Source organism: Bos indicus, chromosome 14 (genome assembly GCF_029378745.1).
Source record: "Bos indicus isolate NIAB-ARS_2022 breed Sahiwal x Tharparkar chromosome 14, NIAB-ARS_B.indTharparkar_mat_pri_1.0, whole genome shotgun sequence".
Taxonomy (NCBI): Eukaryota; Metazoa; Chordata; class Mammalia; order Artiodactyla; family Bovidae; genus Bos; species Bos indicus.
Window position 1 is genome coordinate 58,680,513 of NC_091773.1, and position 15,271 is coordinate 58,695,783.

General features: G+C 45.0%; 1 protein-coding gene across 4 annotated transcripts in view; it reads right to left on the reverse strand.

Annotated features, from left to right (window-relative positions):
* The window catches only part of OXR1 (oxidation resistance 1), a 557,562-nt gene extending 546,147 nt beyond the window's left edge, over positions 1-11,415 (reverse strand). For 2 of the 4 annotated variants that reach the window (XM_070803076.1, XM_070803075.1), the window contains exon 1: positions 11,290-11,414. The gene's annotated coding sequence lies outside the window, so the exon portion shown is untranslated. Of the gene's footprint in view, positions 1-11,289 lie in introns of all 4 variants that reach the window. The other 2 variants (XM_070803074.1, XM_070803077.1) reach the window with 2 other exon arrangements.
* Positions 11,416-15,271: the final 3,856 nt, after the last annotated feature.

Sequence of the window (15,271 nt, forward strand, 5' to 3'; positions counted from 1 at the left end):
CTCAGAATCTTTTCAATTCAATCTTTTCAGTTCAATATATATCCATACAGCTCCCAAAGTCATCTCGTGTAGAATCAGTCACACTGTTCCACACGCTGAGAGACACTTCTTTAGCCAAAGTCCCCTCCAGGCTTCACATTAACAGATGAATTTCAGAGGATCAGGGCTACCCTCTTGGCAAAGACAGCCCAGAGGAGGACACAGATTAAGGAGAAAAATCACTCCCCACCTCCAACCCTATTTTTAAGATGGTAAAAATGAAACAAAGAGGGGAATCACATATGAACAAGGTAGGTAATCCTGGATGTCAGAAGGCTACAGAGAAACCGTACGACAGAATATGCTGCTGCTGCTGCTGCTGCCAAGCCGCTTCAGTCGTGTCCGACTCTGTGCGACCCCATAGACGGCAGCCCACCAGGCCCCGCCGTCCCTGGGATTCTCCAGGCAAGAACACTGGAGTGGGTGACAGAATATGACAGGGCTGATGATGATCAGGGAAGCACTCCAGGTAAACAACTTGAACATATATTTGTAAAGTAGATGCTGATGAAACAACAAATTCACTCTACAAGTAATTATTGATCTTGTGCTATGCCAGATACTATACAGGTTCCTGGTTTGTTCTTTATCACCACCGTAGTAGATCAATGAAATATCTATCTATGTAATAACTAGAGTCTATGGGTGCCATGTTCTCTTCTATTGCCACAACATATAATAATGCTTTGGGGATCACGAATGTCCTATATACTCCTAGAAGAAGACAATTTTAACATGAAACGTGGGGGCAGTTATCAATCTAAGCTCCCTGCATACTCATAAATCTCTTCTATCTCTTCCGTAACAAATATGATGAGCTTCTGCTGAATGTTTCCAGAGATAGGGACTCCTGAACCACACTCACACAAGATTGTTCTCTCGTAGAGAAAATCGCCATCTCTGGAATTCCCAGCCATAGGTCCTAGTTCTCAAGCAAGCAATAAAGATGAAATCTTTCTTCCTTTTGACATTTGGAAGCTCAGTTTATATTTATCTTGGACTCCTCTTTGCCAAGTTTATGGTCTGTAGTTCAAAAAAGTGCTCTTACAAAGCAAACTGTTTTTCCATTAGTTCTCCAGCAGACACATGATCATCTGAAAATGGGAGCCTGAAACCAGGCATGATACTTCATACAGAGTTTATAACAGAGAATAATAGGATAGTACCCCTTCCCACTATTCAGATATTGCTGTGTGCATGGCTGTTTACCCTATCCACATTACATTGGCACTAAGTTGGATAGTCGGAGAAGGCAATGGCACCCCACTCCAGTACTCTTGCCTGGAAAATCCCATGGATGGAGAAGTCTAGTGGGCTGCAGTCTATGGGGTCGCTAAGAGTCAGACACGACTGAGCAACTTCCCTTTCACTTTTCACTTTCATGCATTGGAGAAGGAAATGACAACCCACTCCAGTGTTCTTGCCTGGAGAATCCGAGGGATGGCGGAGCCTGGTGGGCTGCCATCTCTGGGGTCGCACAGAGTCAGACACGACTGAGCGACTTAGCAACAGCAGCAGCAGCAAGTTGGATAGTATCCCCTCAAATCTCATGTTCTTCCTGGAATCTCAGAATGTGACCTCATTTGAAATTGGGTCATTACAGATGTAACTGTTTACATTAAGATGAGGTCATAGGGGAACAGTGCAGGTCCCTAATCCAATACCACTAGTAGCCTTATGAGAAGAGAAGCGACACAGATTCACCATGGCGGAGGGAGTGGGAAAGATGCCATTTGACACTGGGGCAGAGACTAAGGTGATGCCTCTGTAAACGGAGGAACACCAACGATTACAGGCAGCACCAGGAGCTAAGGGGAAGACATGGAACAGATTCTCCCCCAGAAAGCTTTACAGAGAGAATGGCCCTGCCAACACCTTGACTACAGGCTTCTATCTTCTTGAACTGTGAGAAAATATAAACTTCTGTTGTTTTAAGTCACCCAGTGGGTGGTAATTTGTTAGAACAGCCTTGGAAAACTGACACAGTGGTTCTGTCTCGCACATAAATAACACACTTCTCTTTTGTTTTTGTTTTGTTTTCCTTCCAGTAATTGATCATCACTGAAGCCAGTTTTTCCATCAGGAATCCATGTCGTGAATATGAGTATGTCTGTCCAGTATTATCTAGTCCCCTCTTTCCACTAGGGGTGGATTACAGATTATGCCTTGGTAGCCCCTTGGGTCCATAAGCACAGGGGTGGTGAACTGCCGGTCATGATACCCTGTTCTTCCTCTGAACTTGTTCCCAAAATGCAAGTCCGTGTGCCTGATGCACAGCGAGGCCAAACAATACAAAACATCAGAGTTCGGAGTAGAGAAAGATTTACTACAGGGCCCTGCAAGGAGATGGGAGGCTCATGCTTTAAAAACCCCGAACTCCCCAAAAGTTTTCAGCAAAGCCCTTTTCTAGGAAAGGTGAGGAGGGGTGTGGTTAGTTGCTGCAGACATCTTGTGTCAGATTCCTTTGTTCTTGAGGTCAGGTAATGATGCTCCTGTAAATCTCTACGGAATGAATATTATTCTCTGTTCTGATTAGGAAGGGTCCGGGTCCCAGGGTACAACTTTCACCCTCCAAGGTCTGGGTCCAGGCTAAGATGAGACACAGCTCAGTTGGCAGCAGGTCCCTCAGGGCCAAGTTCCCAGACCCTACCCAGCGGTCATCACTGAGGGAGCCAGGTGTCCAACCCAACTGGCTCTCAGGCTCCTCAGGCCGCACAAACTGGGCAGAGGCAGGTCCCACAGGTTGTGACCTGCAGACTCGCTGCTATTAGGTCACAAAGGAGAGGATAGGCGAGACATTCATGGCTGCCATCAAGGCCTGAGCCAAGGCCAGTGGGCGGACACAGCCTTCAGCCTATTCCCTGGGCCCTCCAGCTCACCCACTGGCCCAAGGCCTGGTGAGCTAGAGGGTCTTGGGGAGAGGCTGGGAGCCACCTCTTATCTCACTCTCTATCTCAGGATCAACACTCCACCAACAGTTAAAGGAATCCCCCCACCAAAGGCTGCTCCTTGACAGCTGGCTGCTTGTGGGCGGGGCCTGCTTCGGTGCTGACCAATGGCTGAGCAAGACTCATTGCCAGGTAACAGGTAAGGAGTAATGGCGCACAGGGAAGGCAGTGCTCTCTTTTTCTCTCTTTCTGGCTCCCTCAGAATTCTAAGTCTTAAGCACAGAGTCCCAATCATGGAAAACGGCTAGAGTTGACTTATTCCAGCACCAGGCTATCGTTTCCAAGGTCTCGTTCTTCATCATTTCCTTGATTCCATAAACACTTCCAGGACCATACACTGAATCCCTTTCTGTTTAAATAATCCAGAATCAGTTTCTATTTAATTCAGTTAAGGAGTGCTGATAAATTACAAGACTGAAGCTTTGAATTTTGTTCTGTTTTGTTTTATTGCTGATTGGATTTTTGACTTACCACTACTAGTAGGTTCCATTGAAATTTCAGCTTCATTTCATTCCCTTCCACAAAATAATCTAATTCGCACAATACTTTTCCATGTATAATTGTCTGTAATGGATTTATTACTGTGTTTTGCAAGCCTCTATGCCTCTGTCCAGAAGAGGAAGCTGATGGAAAACTTACAAGAAATGAATGCACAGTTTCCACCTGGACTACTAACAACCATTTCACTCTCACTCCCATTAACAGTGAACTAGTCACATGGTTCGAGCCCTAAATCAGGTCCAACTGGAAGCTAGATACATATAACAACCCATGTTTTCCTCAGTTACACATCCATGAAGCCTCTCTTTTTATTCCCCTCTCAAGTCACTTAAAATCAAGTTTTCTGATTCTTTATGGTGAATATATATGAACAAATTCAAGTTTAAATAGTTACTTTCAAGGGCATAGCTGAAATATGGTGAATTAGCAGCGTACAAGGACAAAGAAGGGTGCAGGCATCATGCTAAGATCTTTACTTGCTTATCTTACTGAATCATCACAAGAATCATACTCATAATCCGGTTAATGTGATTTGCAAAAGATAGGAGAAGCTGGAAAGTCAAGTTATTTGTCCAAGTTTTCACAGCTAGTGACTAAAACATGGAGATTTGAATTCAAGTTTGAATGATTCAAAAGGGAATGTTTGTTCAAAGTTGCCATCTGTCCTGGCTTTCAATTTTAAGTCTTTCATTATCGAAACTGATAATATATCTTTACCATGAGTTACAAATAAGACAACATACATAAAATACTTTACAACTCACAAAGTATTTCCAACACATGCAGATTTTTACATTTTCACTGAATCTGAAACTCTTCAAGGAACCACAACGGCAACAGCACTGATTTAAAACAAAAACAAAACTATTAACTTAGCAACAGAACCATCAACAAGGGCCAATATTCAATTTTGTTCACTCCAATTAGAAAAAAATAAAGATATCATTTTGATCATTTAAGTGAAAAGTTGAGTTGAGCTCTTGTACAAATTTAATTAGAGATCCACTAATGCCTTTCTTAATTTGTCTATAAAAGACCTTTATAACAACTGAAATCAGAGGTTCTTGAGTTGAATAACCATTTTTAAATAAACAGAATAAACATGGCTTTAACCAAGAGAATAAGTGTGCTCTTAAGTGGAGAATGTTGGGATGGAGACTCTATAAATAGACTCAGCTGAAATGATGTAGCATAACCTTCGGCAAATCACACCATAACCCTGAGTCCCCAAGGCCCCACAGTCAAAAAAGGACAACAGCCCACTTCACCTTCAAAACCCCATCCTAACTATGATCCACTCCCAGGTCCTTTTCCACCTCAGTTTGCTCACCAATGGCCCCACTGCTTCCCCATCCTGGACAGTAACCATTTAAATTTCAGCTTTAGAAGGACACATAAGCCCATCACCATCACTATTGACAGGCACTTGGCTTTGAAAATATTTCCTCTAACCCTACAGTGAATTCTATAGGAGAAAAAAAATTCTGTTTCAGAGATGAGAAAATTGGAGCACCATGAGGTAATTTAAAAAAACAAACAAAAAAAAAAAACAAGCTTCATCTAAAGTCACAAAACTCCTAAGGAAGAGTGCCAGATCAACTCCCTGGACTGCTATACCTGTTTTCTGCTACTGGGTAGTGAATGGTCTGGCTCATCCGTTGGTCTTTTCCAAATACATCAAATTGATTCACAAGCCAGGCTGCAATGCTAGTTCAAATCAAAACTGCTGAAATCATGTTTCATAATCCAGAAGACTAAGATCTATGTTTGTTCAGTGGAGTCCCAGACCAATGTCAAGTACCAGGCATGTTTGTGTGTAAAAGAAGCTGCTTCCAGCACCCGTAACTGTGCTCCCAATGACAAACAATGTATCTCTTTCACCTCTTTAAAAGGACAGAGACAGCTCTAAACCACAAAATTAGAAGGGATTGTGTCAACCAACTTAGCCCAGTATTCAGATTCCAAATGATATCACATAATGAATATTCCAGAGATAGAAGAGACACACTCTTTATAAGGCTGAAAGCCTTGGGAAATCTTCTGGGCTATTTGCTTCTTCAGATGAATAAGCATTTATGAACGAAGGTAAAACCTTCCACAGGTAAGGTTACCTTGCTAACAAGGTAAAATGAAATTAAAAACAGAAACTCTCTTTGCCTTTGCTATAGCATAAATTTCAAATTCTTGCCTTTGTTGTTCTCACTCTTGAATTCAGCAAGGGCAACATACACTGTTCAATAAAATGTCCAGTCCTTACATTGTCCTTCTTTGAACTGGACAGTAACTGACCTGCCTCAATGACCACCAAGTTTGTTTACAGGTAAGAAGCTGCCATTAGTCCACTCCCCATTCCCAACACGTATACTCTGAGAGTTTAAAGCCTAGGTAGTGCCTAGTGCAGCAGGGATGCTCAGCTCTGTAATCTTTGCTATTTGTTTCATCAAAATAGTCACAGGATACACTCAGTTTTTGAAAGTGAGCCTTTGTTGCAGTTTTATTGATGAAAATGATCTGCAATTCTGCTTCACTCTAACCATCTGTACCAGCCAGCCCACTGCCTCCTACTATGGCTATTAAATGCATAAAAGGGCACACATCAGCTCAACAAGTGTCTGCGGGAAAAGAAACCATCTCTCCTTGCTCAGATGTCAAACAAAATCAATAACTATTTCCAAAAGAAAGGAAGAGGTAGACAAGAACTGACCCCTTTCACCTCAAATTGCTTGCTCCCTCCTTGTCTGATCTATAGAGAAACCCATGTAACTGCTTCTCTCCTATTGTTTTTTTTTTTTACTCCTTCTGCATTTCACCAAGGGGGTCTGAAGTATCAATATTTTCAAGAAAAGGCTATATATATCTCTATAGCCTCTTCAAATTTAATGAAAATGAATACCTATCTTGTGTTTCTTTGTAGAGACACACTTTTAGAGACATACATGAAATACATATACATTACTCTAAATAAACGTGGTTTTGCAAACCAGTTGCAATGCACAATGCAGCTCAGCATTGAGTTCAAGTGGCCAGAGGAGAGCCTGCTAGTGTTGAAATTACACAGGCTCGCTGAATTTACAAAGAGTATTATCATTGGTTCAGATTATTTTATTGAGGCTTCACAGAGCCCACGAGAAGTGCCCTTGATCAACACCAGTGTGGCTCATAGTGAAGTTCTGTTTTCCTCACTTCTTTCCCTCTTGTCTTCGGGAAGAGGAAGCCTTCCTAAGATCAAGAATATGCAACTAAACAAACAACTGAATAAGGCAATTAAGGGCTGCAAGCAGAGAAACTGAGGTTGCCTTTGTGGAAAACAAGGGCTCTCCCCACCCAATATTTTTCCAAGAGACAAAGCTCTGTTCCTCTTAGAAGCAGGAAACAGTTGTTTGCGTTTGTACACACAGGAGTGAAGGAGGGGATACTGACTGCCCCAGAGACTAAGCAGGAGGCTCTTCTACTGTGTGAATTCCTGAGGGACTGAGGGCTGGTGACAGCCAACGATGGAGGGAATGGTTATTATAACAAGAAAGGAAGTAAGCAGCCCTAATGAGAATCCCTTTAGAATGAATTCTGAAACCAATCAGCCAACCAACAGAAGCACTGTACAGGTGGAAGTAGACAGAGGGGAGAGGGTGGAAATGCTGACCAAATCTCTTCAGTGTCATCATGACCAAGGTTTTGTCTAACAGGTGTTCTGGTGTTCTGAGTTCCTGCACGTGGGCCATCTTAGAACAGCGCCTGATCTTATTACATCTATGAGTGTAAGCTATTGTTCCTCCTCTCCAGGCAGTGTATTGTACTACAGGCCAGAAAGGTTTGCCTCTCAATACATGCCTTGTTGTCGATTTAAAACTGAAACTAAATCCATGAAAATTATATGGGATTCTTACCTTTCTGTGTGGACACCTACAAACACTAAGGTTTCATCTGGGAACATTTCATGAGGCTTCTAATAAATGTTCAGCTAACATTTTCCTCTGGTTCAGTTCAATTCCTCACTATATGAAGAATTTATTAAATTTAAAATAAATTAATATTAATTAAAAATAAAAGCTATGTATTTTTAAAAGCAATCACCAAATTCAGTGAAAAAAACTGCAGTAGAACAGTTTTAACTCGTTATCAAAAAAAAAAAAAGCTTACTCAGCTCCTATACATACTATATGGGCCTTTCAGACATTCCCAACCTATTTTAGGACCTCTTTTTTGAAGGCTGAAAAGAAGTTCTGCTAAAAGTAAATCTCTTTAATTTACTTCATTTAAAGCAAGTGTTTTTGTAAATGGGGAACAGTTTGCAAAGACAGTCTCTTAATATTAACTATTCTTGATTTTTCAAGGTAGACTTCCAATGAAAACATGTGAAAGCATCCTGACAGGAGTAGCTTTTCATTCTAATCACACCTGTTCTAAGCCAGGGTTCCTCATCTTCAGTACTACTGACAGTTGTGTGTGTGTGTGTGTGCTCAGTCCGACTTTTGTGACCACATGGACTGTACCCCGCCAGGGTCCTGTGTCCATGGAATTTCCCAAGCAGGAATACCGCAGTGGGTTTGCCATCTCCTTCTCCAGTGGATTTTCCTGACCCAGGGATTGAACCAGCATCTCCTGCATTGGCAGGCAAATTCTTTACCACCATACCACCTGGGAAGCCCCAGTTGGATAATTCTTTGTTGCGGGGACAACTCAGTATATTGTAGAACATTAGCAACTTCCCAGGCCTCTGCACAAACGATGCCAGTAGCACCCCTCCCCATCAAAGTGTGACAATCAAAACATCTCCAGGTACAACCTGTGTTCTTTGGGGGGCAAACTTGCCCCTGTTGAGAACCAAAGTTCTAAACCTATCAGTAATATCTATTCCCTGGAGTAAGAGAAAGTGATTTCTCTTTTCCCACTTTGGTTAATATTTCTCTCACTCATTATTCTGCTTCATCAAGCCATTTCACTTTTTTTTTTTTTTTGGTAATGTCTTTACCTTAGGGCTGCAAAGAATCTGTTGATTATTGATTATTTCCTAAAGCAAACCTGAATTTAGGTAACAGTTCTCCAGGAAAATTATTGTCAAGTTAGACTTCTGAAGACTAGGAATCAGTCCAAAGGTACAACCCTTTGTATTTCAAATGCAGGAAGTTTGGAGTTAAGGAGAGAAGGGTTTTCTCATTTCATACTGAATTTAGCATTATATAAGTGAAGTTTTACCTCCACACTCATATAATATCTTCAGATGCCTAAACTCTAACTTTACTTGATATCCTAATCAATTTGCCTAACTCTCCTTTCTCCATGACTCTCCAGCAAAAAACAGACAAACATATTTTGTTACATCTATTTGAACAGCACTCTGGGGAGAATTAACAGGCAAAATAATAGTTTATTCTACCTTCACCACATGTATTAACAATAATCAATGAAGAAAAAACAGTGGTAGAAGCAGAAAATGACAGTATATGTCTTTTTATTCAAACTTCTCACCTTACAGATATCCAGAATCATGGTCATATTTCAAAAGGTATATTCCAGTAGTTACTAGAAACTGGCCTAGCCACTGTCACAGGGAATAAGAGGATACATCCCTGCCATTAGAAGCTTGTTGGTCTTTCTGCTGTGTCCCTCCAAGGGTCAGTGATCACCCTGCAAGACTACCCCTCCTATGGTCCTCATCATTTTTTTAGAGTTCCTCACTTCCCTTCCTCTGAGTTTCCCCCCTGCAATTTGGATATTCAGAATTATTTCTGATGACTGCACACACCGTCTTAGAGCCCAGTCTGCAGAGACATCGGCAGACAGTAGATACAGTTCCCGCTCCTCCTTCTTTGAGTCCCTCCACAGATGGTACCAGTTTCCAGAGTTGACTTCATCCTCGTTTTTCATATTTGGTGAAATATGCCACTCCCGCTCTGCCGCCCCCTTCCCCTCTAATTTCAGATCTGTACATTGCAGAAGCTTCTTCCTTTCTTGAGGTCGGTGGGTAAAATATCTACTCTTCAAAGAGGTGCTTTAACATACAGCTTTTTTGCCCTCAGAGTTGGTTTAGTCTACTAATCTAGTCATTTTTCCTTTTTAAGTTACGATTTAATTACCTGTGGGGAACTCAGGGGAGACCCACCTCCGGAGAACCAGTAAGTGCCACTCTGTCCAATTTTCTGGACTCTAGCTATTTGGAGCCATCACTTGGGGTCCGCGGGGCAACATCACAGAGTCACCTGCAGGGGCAGCAGAGCGAACTGCGGAACCCCCCGCCCCCGCCCCAGTCCCCGTGAGTGACGCCCCAGAGAAAGAGCCGGGGGGGATTCGGGAGCCCCTTTAACCACCGGGATTCCTGGGATTCCCTCTGGCAGAAGACGGACAGCCGCGTCCTCCGGGTACCGAATCGGAAGACAAGACCTGCATCAGGTGTGGGGGTGTGCAGGAGCCGGGAAGAGGTTAGAGAAGAACATCACTGGATGAGCAAAGAATGTGACCCTAGGGAAAGGAGGCAGGAGAGACGCGGGAAAGCACGTTTCCTTTAATCCCCTCCCCGTGCCGCCTGTGAAGCCCTGGATCTCCTCGTCATGGAGACAGACTGCAGCAACACAGGCGACCCCGGGCGGGCAACACGCACACTGGCGCGCGCGCACACGAACACTCACACGCCCCGCCGCGACTTGCACACTGCAGACTTCTGCCTGACTTCCCGGCCCCGAACACCGCACCTTCGGGGCGAGACCGCGGGCTCCTGTGGCCTAGAGGAGAACCCCCAACTTCCACACACACACACACATCCCCCGAAACATACACATTCAGATCCTGCTTTGTACGCCAAGGGTGCTGGGAACCACTTAAGGGAAGCACGGACAGCTCCCCTGCAAACGACTACCTTCCCGGTTGCCTGATCTGTCCAAATCTACAAACTCGCCTTAAGCAAGCCGCCCGGTAACCAAGCCAGGTAGGAGATGAAGGAGGAGCTGGCTTGCAAATGAACCTCAGAGAACCGCTACTAAGACACTATTCAGAGGACCACACGTAGCAGCCTCCAAGCCTCTCCTGAGCCTTTTGGTCCCAACCCTGGCTCCATTCCTCAGCTCGATCGCTGCACTGTTCCCCTCCTCCCCTTCACTCAAATACCCCAGCGATTTTCCAGCTGGCCCTTCCGGGCCACTTTCTGCATCCATCCTCTCTGCTCTGCCAGTTCCCAACATTTGGCCCCGCATATTCGCTGCAAAGACCTTGATCCAAGGCTACCTCTCTCCATCATTACACTGCCCTGATCTGGTACAGATTCCCCAAATTATTACAGTCCACTTGCTTCCCGAAGCAGACGGCCTCTTCCACCGGCGTCCTTTGCTCTGGTTCAAATCCGCTTTCCACGCGCCCCACTTTCCATCCACCTTCCCTCCCGCCGCTCCAGCCAGGACGCGCTCACCCTCTCCTATGCCTTCCACACTGGGTTTTCACGTCGCTCCCACCTTATCCCCCGGGGACACCCTTCTTTCCTTCTGCGGCTGTTCTCAGCCAGGAGCCCGCATCCCAAACCCAGCCTCCCAAGCCGGCACCAGCCCGCTTCCTGGCAGTGCGGTCCTTCCCTCTCCCCAAGTTGGCCCCCTTAGCCTCCAACCGGAGTCAGTCCGGCCCTCCTGCTTTGCCGGTCCCCCGACTCCAACATCCTAGGGCTCATCACTTTCAAACTGGCCAAAAGGTTGGCCGAGGCGCCGGGCACCGGGGGCAGCGGGGCCAGCCGGCTCTCCGGGGCACCAGCCGCGCCTCCCGCCAGGGCTTCCCCGGGGGCGCCGGTCCCTCGCCCCACCGCCCAGCCACCTCACAAACTTACTTGCGGGTCGCCGGGAGGGGGCTGCGGTGAGCTGCGGCGGGCCCGGCGGCGGCGGCGGCGGCGAGTGCGCCCCTCTCGGCGGGGCTGGGCTGCGCGGCGCCGGCGCTGCGCTCCTGCGGTCGCGCGGTGGACGGGCTCAGCCTGACGCAGCCTGGTTCTGCCCCCGCCGCCGCCGAGGCCGCCGAGCGCTTCCAGACATGCTCAGTTTCCAGACCTGCCCGCGTGGACGCTACCATGAGCGAGAGGCGGCGGGGGAGACAGAAAGGAGGCGGCCGCCCGCCGGAGGCTACCACGCCGGAGGCCGAGGGAAAGGGGGGGCGACGCGCCACTAAAAATAGGTCGTGCGGAAGCCGCGGCTCGGGTTTAAAGCGCCCCCCCCCCACCCCACCCCAAGGCCGCCTTGGCGCTCGCGCGTTCCCGCAACCGGGGACTGGGGACCTGAGCGCGCGCGTCCTACTAGGTCCCTGCCCGCGCTGGGAACCCTACCCCAGGGAAAAACCGAGCTCTACGCCCCAGCACCCGAGAGTCTTCGCCGGAACGAAGCCCCAAGCTTCCCCGATTTCGGGCTGCAGCCTGTCAGGCAGCCCGAATTTCAGGCTCTCGCCAAAGAAATGAAAGAAAGTTGGGTTAAAGCGGTGGAAAAGCTCCGTGACAGCGAAATTAAGACTTCTGAAAGAAAACTTCAAGTTTTTTGGAATGCTTAGTTTTGCTGGAAGGAAAAAGGAGGAAAGGAGGGTGATGATCCACGGCCGGGAGAGGGGGCTCTGGAAAGAGCATGTAAAAATATAGAATTCTTTTCAGGGCGTCTCTAACTCCTCATTCCATAGGATTTTGCATTGTTCGCTGACATCCTCCCTGACCTTGCTGCTGCTGCTAAGTCACTTCAGTCGTGTCCGACTCTGTGCGACCCCATAGACGGCAGCCCACCAGGCTCCCCCGTCCCTGGGATTCTCCAGGCAAGAACACTGGAGTGGCTTGCCATTTCCTTCTCCAATGCGTGAAAATGAAAAGTGAAAGTGAAGTCGCTCAGTCGTGTCCGACTCTTAGCGACCCCATAGACTGCAGCCTACCAGGCGCCTCCGTCCATAGGATTCCCCGGACAAGAGTACTGGAGTGGGGTGCCATTGCCTTCTCCGACCTTAGTGATCTTGTTATTCTTGTAATCTGAACTGTAATTTCTTTCCCGCACGTTTTACCTCCACCCTTCCTCCCTCAAACCGACTTTACATGCAAAAAATGAAAGGACGCACACTGGTGACGGGTAGATTCTGACACCTGAATGGAAACCAGCCAGTTGGACGCAGGGAGGGCTCGGTACTGTTGACCAGTTCGGCCAGAAAGCATCCTGAGGTCTCCTGAGTATCCAGGTCTTTCAAACCTTAAGGTCTTAGAACCGCGGCACCTGCAAAAACACCTTCCCCGCTCTTCATTTTCAGTCTGGTCTACCTTCATTCCTAGAAATCTACTTTTAAAAATTTTTCTTCCTTGAAGTGAGAGGTACAAAAGTTTCCTGGGTCAAATTCCCGTCTTCATTCACCCTTCACAACCATCCAGTAAGAGAATTAGTATTATTCCTATTTGAAAGATGAGGACGTTGAAGTTCAGGGACGTTCCTCTCTTGTCTGGAATAATAGTGTTGAACCCAGAGTCTACCTGACTAGAAACTCCGATGGCTTCCGTATAACCTATTTATTTGAATCAATAGCTTTACCTAATAAGAGCTGGGGGGGGGGGGGGGGGGGGGGGAGGGGAATCGATTTTTCTCTGTGGAGTGCTCAGAATGAGAAAATGCCAAATATGAGTTTGCTCTTCATTATTTTCCCCCTAATTTCTTTCTCAACATTCACAGCTTAAATTGTGTGTATTCTATTGAAAGTGACGCGTTTTGTTTTTATTCATTCAGAGAAGATGTACTGCGAATCTTCTAAGAACAATGCACCTACTGGCAATGTATTTTATATACCACTATACAGTCTTTGCTACGCCTACTTTCTTTTGCTGTTGTTACAAGTTAGTGAGGTTTCCGTAACCCTACTAAGTAATGTAGGTGTACATTTTCACAGAACTGAGTGGTATGTGTCTCTCTGGACTAAGTTGTCCTCGCTCTTACCTCCCCTTCCTCTTAAAATTTAGTACCATGTCTAGCCCCCAAAAGATGATTGCTTAATGCTTGACCTTTTACTTGCTAGTCTCCAGCTTCTCCATTCCTTATTCCTTTGGTGTGTGCATCCCATAGATGTCATCTCCAGAACTAGAGCCACTTGGTAATGACACCAGGTTCCTAATTTTAATGACACCAGGTTCCTAATTTTCTATGAGCAATTCACTAGGAAGATTAAAATGGAATTTCTCTTAGAGTATCAGCACAATGCCTTTCCATAGGTACTGAAAGAAGATGAAAAATATACTTTATCTTCATCCCAGTTGTGTTTCTTCTTCCTTTCTCAGTAATTAATCCTAGAGTGGGTATGATTATCTGGACATCTTCATGCTACAGCATGCATACTAAGCTTAATCATGAAACAGGCAGATTTTGATGTCAAAGTGAAGCCTGTATGATTTCCTACCCATACACGTAGTTCGAAAACCTGCTGCCTTCAGGATTCTTATTAGCAAATGACAGAAAATTCAGCTCTAACTTACTCAAGCAAACAAAGGAAACTGGGCTGTGTATTGATAACTCAGCTGGGCTGATTCAAGGCTTAATAGCATCAGCTGGAATGTGTTTCTCTCTCTCTCTCTCACTTGCTCTCAGCACTGCTTTCTGTTTGGGCTTCGTTCTTCATCAGACTGTGCCCAGAGTGCAGCTCCAGCCTTACGCAGATGATAAAGTTTGCGATCTTACAAAGAAAGCAAACCTTGTGCTCTGATGAGCACATCAATCTTTGTAAAAGGAGTCTGGTTAGCTGTCCTTGTGCATCCTCTAGGGGAAGAAACCTCTCCAAAGGAGATAAAGTATACAGTCAGTAGAAGAAGGGATAGGGATGCTTGAAAGATAGAAATAATAGGCATCCTCCACAGGCATCCTCTGTGTGGAGGATGGGATTTGTTTCCCCATAGAACAAAAGGGACAGCAAGCCCATGGCAGGATATCAGTTGATTTGAGTTATTCAGAAATGAGCAAAAGAATAATGATGCTTGCAAGTGTCTGTCCTCTTTTTAGGAAGAGATACTTTGATTTGCCTGCCTAAGGGTAGCAGTTAGTTCCTCTTTGTTGCCTTTCCATCTATATTTCAGGGCCATAGATACTTACAAGGTGGTGCCACTCATTAAAGCTTTCTAATGAGCCTTCATTCAGCTGAGCCCTCAAGTCTGCAATCTGTCTGTATGAGAAAATGACATTTTCCACATTCTTAAAGCCCATTATTTCTTTTTTGATTTAACATACCTGATAATTCTGTAAACCATGTGACAATTAAAAACTGGGCTATTTCTCTTTTGCCTCCAATCCTGACAGGGAAATGCTACTCTTCCTATGATAAATATATTATATCTTTCTTATGGATCACTGTGAGAATTATTGAAATAAGTGATCATCATTCCATTTCTCATACCCCAAATCCATGAATTCACTTGTTCCCTTTTTAAATATTTGTTTATAAATAAATAAATGCAATCTATGTGTCACTTCATTTAAACTGTATTTTATAATTATATTAAAATCATCAAATTCAGATCTTTTCCTTAATCTTTCTCCTCATTGACTTCCTTTTTTTTTTCTCATTGACTTCTAAGAACTCCTCAGTCAGTGTCTCTTGCACCACACCTTATTTATCCACACTTCTGATTATTCCTCTTTCATTTTCCTAGTTCTTTGTCTTTTTCTTACACCACCATCCCATTTGTTTTTGTTACCTGTACACTTCTTTTTCCTCTCCCACCAAAACACAAGTTTGTAGAGGATTGCGACTATAGAGAATTTATGTATGTGTGTGTGTTTTTTCTTCTTCAGTGTTTGACAGATGTTTGCTGAAGTGTTCAG